At 38.3% G+C, this 9,191-nt stretch overlaps 1 pseudogene; it reads right to left on the bottom strand.

The window, feature by feature from the left end:
- Positions 1-4,662: 4,662 nt before the first annotated feature.
- LOC148021098 (geranylgeranyl transferase type-1 subunit beta pseudogene) lies at positions 4,663-5,259 on the bottom strand (annotated as a pseudogene).
- Positions 5,260-9,191: the final 3,932 nt, after the last annotated feature.

The raw sequence follows: 9,191 nt of genomic DNA, 5'->3' as shown, positions 1-9,191 counted from the left end.
CATCTATGTTTTTCACCTTTGCTAAATATGCACACACTAAATATGCATCTACCGGTGTTTCCTAGTCAATTATGCCACAAATTTCTTACCCTGCACGAGACATTTCACTATAAGTAACTTTCCTCTTTTCAACTACATCCAAAGAATGTGTCCATATTGTAGCCTTTGGACCAACCATCACTTGGCCAAGAATTATATCCAATTGTAGATAAAAAGTAGAAGCATGTATAGCCGCATAAGCATTTCAAATAGCCAAGTCTTCCAAGAACTTCTACATACCTTCCTTTTCAAAATTCAAAGCAAGAGGAAATCCCGTTTCTTCTCCATGGATCTTTCCATCCTTCCAAAATATGAGCTCTCATGCCAAGGCCTCTTGATAAGTAGCATAATCCTTCCTTTCATGATGCAAGCTATCACATCACATACATCTTTTCCCTGGTTTAGGGGATCCTACCCGTTCTCTATCCTCTTGTCCTTTCTCATCCAATTTTTCGACATTCAATTGAAGATCCCACATGCCTTTGACCAATTCATCTAATGCATATTCTATAATATTAGGAATAATAGGTGCAACCATAGGGTTAGCCATAGAAGTAGGTGGCTCATTGGATACATCAACTATTTTTCCCATAGTAGTAGGCAAGCTAGATACATGCAATCTTTCTCTTCTTCTATGCTTTTTCACTAGTGCAGTAACAACTTCCTTAATATGCATCCACTCTGGTTTTAAGACCTCTCTCTGTAGTATGATCCTCTAGCAAATCATCAAGTGTCTCGTAAAGCTCAAGATTTGCTGCTTGTAGAAATAATTCAATCTTTTGACTTGCAAGAGCTTGTTTTTCTATAAGAAGTAACTGCTCAAACCTACTTTCAAATTCTCTTAAAAACTCTGTAGCCCCAAGACCCTACTCCTGGAAAGTCTTGCGGATAATCAAACTAGTATCTTAAATGTAAAAATCTTTCTTGAGTGCCTTCTTGAAAGCTACCTAATTAGCATTATGCATGTATAATTCAGTAACTCAAGCTTTTAATTACTTGTACAAAATACTGGTTCCATGCAAGTTGAGAAACCCCAAATAATTTCATCTTTTGAGCATAGGAATGCAAGTATGAAGATACATTCTTGCCATTAAACAACTTCATCTCACACTCAGTTGCTTGTAGAGCATTCATCACAACAAGTTATATTTGAGAAAAAGCCTGAATCGCTTGTTGTTATTGTTGTATCTGCATAAGCATGTTCATATTCTACACTAACTACTACTGCAAAACATCACTAGAAACTATGCTTGAAGGTTCTCCCATATTGTCTTTCCTTTTTACGACCTTTCACGTCGGGTTCACCAATGTCGGAGGGGTTTTAGTCCAAAAGTTGTATCCACTGGGGGATCAGAAATAGAAGGAAGTACATGATAGGAGATAAAAGAGAAGATAAAAAATAGACTAGAGGTACACATGATAAAAACAAAGAACAACGAATCAAAACACTATGTATTGATAGAACTTGAAACTCCTTGTCTAGCACTACTCAAAAGCAATCTCCAAGCATTAGAGCTCATGGAGCTCCCTTATGGACAAAAAACCTGCATCAATCACTATCTTCTCCTTTACTACTCAGACAAAAATTTTGATGGTTGGCACCAAATGGGGGGTAAAACCCCAAGACACTTGATCAAAATTCTTCTAGATCACTCCTTCTCCCAATTTGGAGTGTTGCTTGCTGCTTGTAAACTACCATTGCACCACGCATGATTTTTCCAATCCTTCTTTTTGCATGAAACTCTAAAACTGGCTAAAAAGGCCACTTGTTTTTTTGCATGTCACCCTATTCTAGAAGTTTTCTATAACTTTTTTCAATATTTACAAGAAATAATATCCAAAATATCAAAATAAGGCTAAACTTGTCTAAAAATCTAGTATTTTTGAACCATCCATACTATGGACATTGACAGTAATCACTAATATTTCATTTACTTTCTAGACCAAGAAGAAAGCCAAATGACAATGCACTCTAGAGTTTTTCGCACTCTGTCCGCATAGCAGTACAACAACGTGGTTAAGTATTATCACTGATTTAAAATTAGAACTTAAAAATTTTCCAAAATCTCTAATATGGTGTTAATAAAAATAATGAATGCATTGATTATACTTTCCTTTTGTAAGGGAAAACTTTTCGTAGGAGTGCACATTTTCCTTATTGGGTTAGTGGAATAAAAGTAGACAAGGATTGCTTTTGTTGTGGACCTATGTGAGTCTTTAATTTTTGTCATGAAGAGGATAGGAGAAAGAGAAGAAGAGGAGAGAGAGAGTGCAGAAGAGAGAGAAAGACTGTAAGAAGAGAGAGAAAGAGAGTGACGAGGAGAGAGAAATACAAGAAAAGGAGAGAGAAAGATAGAAAGAGAGAGAAAGAAGCCATGAAAGCAGGGAGAGAGAGAGAGATGAAGATGAAAGGATACTTATATTATAATCTGATGGTGAAAAAACAAGTCCCTAACACCTTATATACCAGCCACCAGTGTAGCTAGTATTTCCCCATTATTAAATCCCCCTCTCTTACATTCCATCCTCACGTGAAGGTTTTTACCCTCAAAAACAATTTGGGCACTTATGATAACTGGGCACAGGAGCAGATTAGAGTACTATTGTGCTGCATTATTATAGAGGTATACTAATGAATGAAGAGGTATTATTTCCTATGATGGGTCATTGGGGTATATACGATACATGGGCCTTATTGGAAAATTATAAAAATGAAATTTTGACCCAAATATCTTGAGTAAATGCGAGCTGCAGACAGTGGATAGCAAGCTATCTACTACAGGGCCTTGTTGTAGTAAATCTAAGATAACTTTCTGTAGAGAACTTTGATCAAGGTATGCTACACATCAAAATGGAGCTCTTGGTAAGTGCTTTCAGCCCATGTAGGTATGGTTTGGTTGTTTAGAGTTCATAGTAAAATCTAGTGTAAAACAGTGAGCTATTTACAATCTTCCCTTCACTAAAATATGGCCATAGATAACCAATCTTCAGCCAAAAGAGTCTACCAAAAAAAAGATGGATGCTAGTCTAAATGAAATCCCAAGAATCCATTAACCTCCTAGATCAAAAGGTATTCCATCATAATGATTGTCCAAGAGGAGAGAATGCCCATCAACCACATACTCCAATCCACCCGGATCAAATGGATTCAATGAAGTATCCCCATAATCAAGTCCATAATCACATCCATAATCTCTTAGATCATAGGGAAGCACAATGCCATCTTCATATTCATGTATGCCCACATCATGTATTATATCATCATGGGGCATATGCCAGTCATCATAAGCATGATCAAGGTACTCATTATCAAATGCGTTCAATGGCTATTGTAAACCTTGATTAAGTGTAAGATGATGCTCAAGAATATCATCATGAGGTTTCTCCAAGTGTCTAAAACCTTCAGCATAACCATCTACATCTGTGAGTGCCTCATGTGATTCATCAACTAAGATGTCATCAGCTTGTACATCTTGCTCTTCATTGTTCCCTTCTTGTACATCTTCTTGGTCTTCTTGCTCATTTTCTTGTTGATCATGTTGCTCATTATCCCAATCTTGTTGTTTAGCTTACTCATTGCTCTCTTCTTCATCATCAACACTTGGAAAAGAACTCATTATTACATTTGGGTAATCATGGGGTATGAACTGATTGGGATATAGGATACCATGGTAGTTATGAACTTGCATGCTGATCAAAGCTAGAAGAGTACTGATAAGCATGAACATTATTGTCACGTCCATAAGAACTGGGTTGCTCAATTAAGAAATGTTCCCATGTGTAATCATGACTATGTTATTGAAAAGGTGGATGCTCATCAACATAAGCATGTTGCCCATAATAGCCATTCTGCTGCCAAAGTTCAATGGAGTGATACTCTGCATTATGACATGGTACATCATATCTATAAGCATTAACATGTTGTCCAGATGAACTTGCATATTAATCATGCTCATTTGCATGTTGTTGCTATTCATATTCATAAGATGCATGCAGATCATAGTGTGTACCATCAGCATATACATGTTCGCCATAGGCATAAGCATTTGATTCAAGTCTTCCTCCTTTTTCTATGTCTGCCTTCATAAGAGCAATATACCAATCATTTAATGCTCCAAGTTTGTCAATATTAGCCCGTGTTTGAAGCCAACCTTGTTCATTAGAGCTGGAGCTATTGATATCAGCTGCCAATTGTAGTCAAGTTACTTTGTTTGATGAGCATCAGCAAGGCTGCATAACTTCTCTATTTGTATTCTTGTCTTCCACAAGGTGAATTGCGTCAATAAGCTATGCCAATAGATAAGATCAGCATTGATGCCTCTAGTAGTAGCTGGTTCATCTATGTCAAGTACCAAGATCAGTCTTTAGCAATCTAAGATCTGGCTCAAAAACTGTTGCAGCATGGTCAAAGCTCTGGGGTTGCACAATTTAGTCAACAATTCACCTTCCTTGGAATCATTGAAGCCATTAGCATATCCTTTCTCTAAACATGATAATCTTCTTAGTCAGAGTCTAAAATGCATGCAATAGTGTCTGAGCAGCTTGAGATCCTTGTCTCTGATGCAACCCAAAAAGATATGGAAGTACAACAATCTCTGGAGGGGGGTGCTATAATTTAGATACCTAGTTCCAACATAAACTTTTCAAACCTGGTTCTCCAAGCAAGTTGAACCCATAGAGGCCATAATAAGCATGTAAAAAATCTGGTACTTCCCTTGGATAATTGCTAAACCACCAAACTCACTTTGACAGCTTAATAAAAAGGCACACAATGCATTGGTGTCCTAGAGATGCCCAACTCCAAGAAGATTGAGTACTCCCCCAACCCAGAATGCATAGCAAGTATCGTATGACTTGTTTATTGTTCCTTGGAAACCTCCTCCAATGACTATTTCATTTCATAAGGCCATTCACATCCAAAATAGTTGATGCCAACATTCCAGACACTGGATCATGTACTATACATCCCATCAACTTTAAAGCAACAACTGCACAATATGTAGCACCACTTGTACATGAGACTCCAAGACAGGTGACAAGCTAAACCCATCCATATGATTGGCATTCTAAGATATATTTCAATGCCTTTTTAGAATCCAATATAGACCAATCATTGAGCATTGCCAAAACAACAACAACACAATAAACAAAACACAAATATATCTCTGCTCCTGTATTGACCATTGTAAAGCTTCCATTAGCTTGCTGCAGATTGTACATGAGCAACCTCTTTCATTGGTGAATTTGGCACAAAAAACATCAGGTGAAGAAAATGAATACTCATTCATATCATTCTCTGCAACAAGCTATCTTAGCACGTTATATCTCACATTCCTGGCAGCTCAAGCAAGAGTTGCATAATGTGCAAAGAGAAAGTATGAGCATCAATGACTACCACATGAAGGTGAAGAAGATTGCAGATGCACTTGCTTCCATTGGGTCGCCAGTGGAAGATGATGATTTAGTTTCTGTAATCTTGAATGGTCTAGGAAAGGATTATGCACAGTTTCGGACATCCATTTCAGTTCGTGAAAGATTTCCTGATTTTCAGGAGTTGATTGCTCTTCTAATTTCTGAGAAGTAGAGAAATGGTGGTGCATCTTCTTCAGGAGGAACTTCAAAAGAAGCTGTCTTCTACTCAAATGCTGGAAGAGGTAGAGGCAGAGGTAGAGGAGGCCGATTTGGAGGCCGTGGTAGAAATCAGAATATGCAGCAAACTCAAGAAAACCAGTCCTATGGAGGAGGACGTGGTAACTCTAGAGGCAGGGGGAGTCAAAGAGGTCGTGGTGGATGGCAAAGAGGCCAAAATGCAAACAGTAATGTTGAATGCTACTACTGTGGTAAAATGGGTCATATGGCTAAAGACTGCTATAAAAAGCAGAATGACATAATGAATGGAAAACTGCAACAAGGAAATTATGCATCTTCTAGTAGACAGGGTGATGACAGAAATGAGCATTTGTTTATGGTGCAGCACATGAACAATTCTGTGACAAGTGCAGAAGAAAGCAACGATGTATGGTATGTTGACTCAGGTGCATCAAACCACATGACAGGTCATGCAGAATGGATGGAGGATGCAAGGAAAATGGAAAAACCAGGATTTGTGGAGACTGGTGATGATACTGCACATCCGATTGTGCAGATTGGAAAAATTCCTTTGTCTATGCAGGATGGGAAAAAGAAATACCTGTCCAATGTATTTCATGTTCCGAATATCACCAAGAATCTGGTTTCTGTTGGTCAAATGGTTGAGCAGGGCTTGCAGGTCAGATTTAATCCTCATGGATGCTTTGTTGAGGATATGAAAAATAAAGGTCGCTTGATAGCAAAAGGAAAGAAGAAGGGCAGAATGTTTACATTGGATGCAGATATGTCTGAATTGAGTATAGCAATGTTCGCACATGGAACTGGTGTAGTTGCAGATATTGATATCTGGCATAAACGCATTGGTCATGTTAATGTACAATGACTTAAATCAATGCTAGCCCAAAATATTGTTGCAAGATTGCCTAAATTCAAGGTTGCAGAAATGCATAAGATATGTGAAGCCTGTCAATTTGGAAAACAGGCAAGGAAACCATTTCCTAGACATGTTCAAGAGAGTAAGAAGCCATTGGAATTAATCCACTCTGATGTGTGGACTACTAAAGCTGCATCTCTTGGAGGCTGTCATTATTTTGTCACTTTTATTGATGACTATAGCAGAAATGTTTGGGTGTATTTTATGAAAAAGAAAAGTGAAGTTTTTGGGCATTTCAAAACTCTTAAAGCTATGGTTGAAAAAGAAACAGGTTTGCAAATAAAATGCCTAAGGTCAGATGGAGGGGGAGAGTACCTCTCAAATGACTTTGCAAGGTTCCTGCAGGAGCATGGCATAAAGCAGCAATATTCATGCAGTCATACCCCACAACAAAATGGAATTACAGAAAGGAAAAATAGGCATATTGGAGAGGTGTCTCGTGCCATGCTCAATGAAAAAGACTTGCCAGATTTTTACTGGGCTGAAGCAGTTGCTACAGCAGTCCATATAATGAACATGACTCCCACTGCAGCAATACATGGGATGACTCCAGAGGAGAGGTATACTGGTAGGAACCAGATATTTCTCATTTGAAAATTTTTTGTTGCATTGCCTATGTACATGTGCCAGATGAGTTGAGATCCAAGTTGGATCCAAAAGCTGAGAAGTGCATCTTTATTGGTTACTCTTTGCACAAAATATTAGTAACCAATATTAGAGGACGCTCCAGGTCCAAGTATGATGTAGATGCACAAAATGGTAATGCTGCATAGAATTCACAGCAGCAGTCACAAAATATTAGTGGACCTGGAGCGTCCTCTAGCAGTGGTTCACATTCTTCGCCATGGACAGGCAGATTGAGATCAAGAGAATCTTCTCAAAGCAATGCAAATAGTGGTATGCAGGTGTCACGAAAAGGAAAAGAGACGATGATAATTTTTGTACTAGTGAGCAACCTTAGCACTCAGAGTAGGCCATGTTAAGTCCTACTAACATGATTTTCCTATTATTCACTCAAATGGAAAGTGAAATCTATATCCTTCCTCATGTTAGAAAGATGAAAAAGTAAGGATTTTAGAATTGTCTAGTGCCCTTATGAGTATATCATCATCCACTAGGGAAAACTCAAGGTCAAAAGGTGGCATTGTAAAGGATTTTGACAAAAAAATTCCCTCAAAAAACGGAATTTCAATAAACTCTTTACAAATGGCACCCAAAAATTTTAGAGATTACATTTTTAGAACCTACTATTCACAATCTTTTCATTGATATATGGGTTGTTAGGGTTTTGATGTGGGACAATAAAGTTATACAAACAAAGTTTAGCAAAAATGAATCTTTGGTATAACTTCCTTGTCCTACTTGCAAACCCTAACAACCCATATATCAATGGACATTGTGTTCCCATCTTTTGAGCAAATAATTTGGTCAAACTTCATTAGAAGCTCATTTTTTAACTTCAAATATTTCTTAATAAGTCCCTCTTAGGTAGAATTGGTTGTACATAAGCACATATGACCTGACTTTTGTAATTGCATATCTTTTAGATTTTGTTGTTGCTATGAGGATAGACAATCATCAATAAAAAGGTAAATAAACTTTTCATTTGGAGATGAATAATTTTTAATAATTGGTGAGATGAAACTACTAATAAGTTTTTACATACCATAAGAAAACAAAGTAGCATCTCTATATGTTGAGATGTAAAGTGCAAACCATAAGCATTCATGATCTTATTGGTACAATACATTTTTAGGAATAGAAAGACACATTTCCATATTTAGAAATTGCATAAAATCTATTTTTTTAACTTTTTGAAAACATATCATGTATGCCATACATACAACAACATTCTTGATGAAACACCAAATTAATAAACAATCATTTTATAAAAATTTCCTATAAATTTCTGGCTATTCACTACAAGCCAAATAGCCTTCAAACACATGACTCATTTCAATCCTTATCACTTCTAGAAATCCTCACTACCATCTCATATGTAATGTTTGCAAAAGACAATATCATATATATGTTAGATATGATCAATGCCCCACCCTCATTAGGTGCTACCAATGATCCATGGTGCTCAAAGTTGTAAGGCCCCCATTATGAGGAGAAGCCAAATGTGAGCCCGGACATTGGTTGAGTCCTGACTTGTATATCAGATGAGGTCTATGTGACCGGATGGCAAAAAGGTGACTGTTGTGGGTCTAATCTTTGGGTTAGACGGAGTGGTTAAGCTGGTAGCAACTCGAGGCACATTGCATTGAGTTGCGTGGTAAGGGAGTTAAAAGGGGCCCCTATTGTGGGGTCCGGGGGCCGCGGAAGCGGCCCCTGGCTGGGGGGTCCCAGGGGGGCCAGCGGCCCCCCTGGCGGGGGTCCGGGGGCAGCGCCCCCGGCCCGATGGTAAAGGGAATATTCCCTGGAATATTCCCTGGCCGACTAGTGGAGGCTCATATGGTAGGTCGGTCAGCAGGCCGACCTAACGACCTTCGCGGGCTATAAAAGCTAAACCCCTTCGCAGCCATCTTACACTCATCTTTCACCCAGTCAGAGTTGTTGTTCCAGCTAGCCTTAAGCTCTTCACCTATCTTCTGTCTAGATCGCCATCTAAGCTTCATTCATTGGA

Source organism: Lygodium microphyllum, chromosome 18, assembly GCF_053477565.2.
Source record: "Lygodium microphyllum isolate KBCC chromosome 18, Lygodium_microphyllum_v1.1.10, whole genome shotgun sequence".
NCBI classification, from domain to species: Eukaryota; Viridiplantae; Streptophyta; class Polypodiopsida; order Schizaeales; family Lygodiaceae; genus Lygodium; species Lygodium microphyllum.
This window is presented reverse-complemented; position numbering and strand designations above follow the sequence as displayed.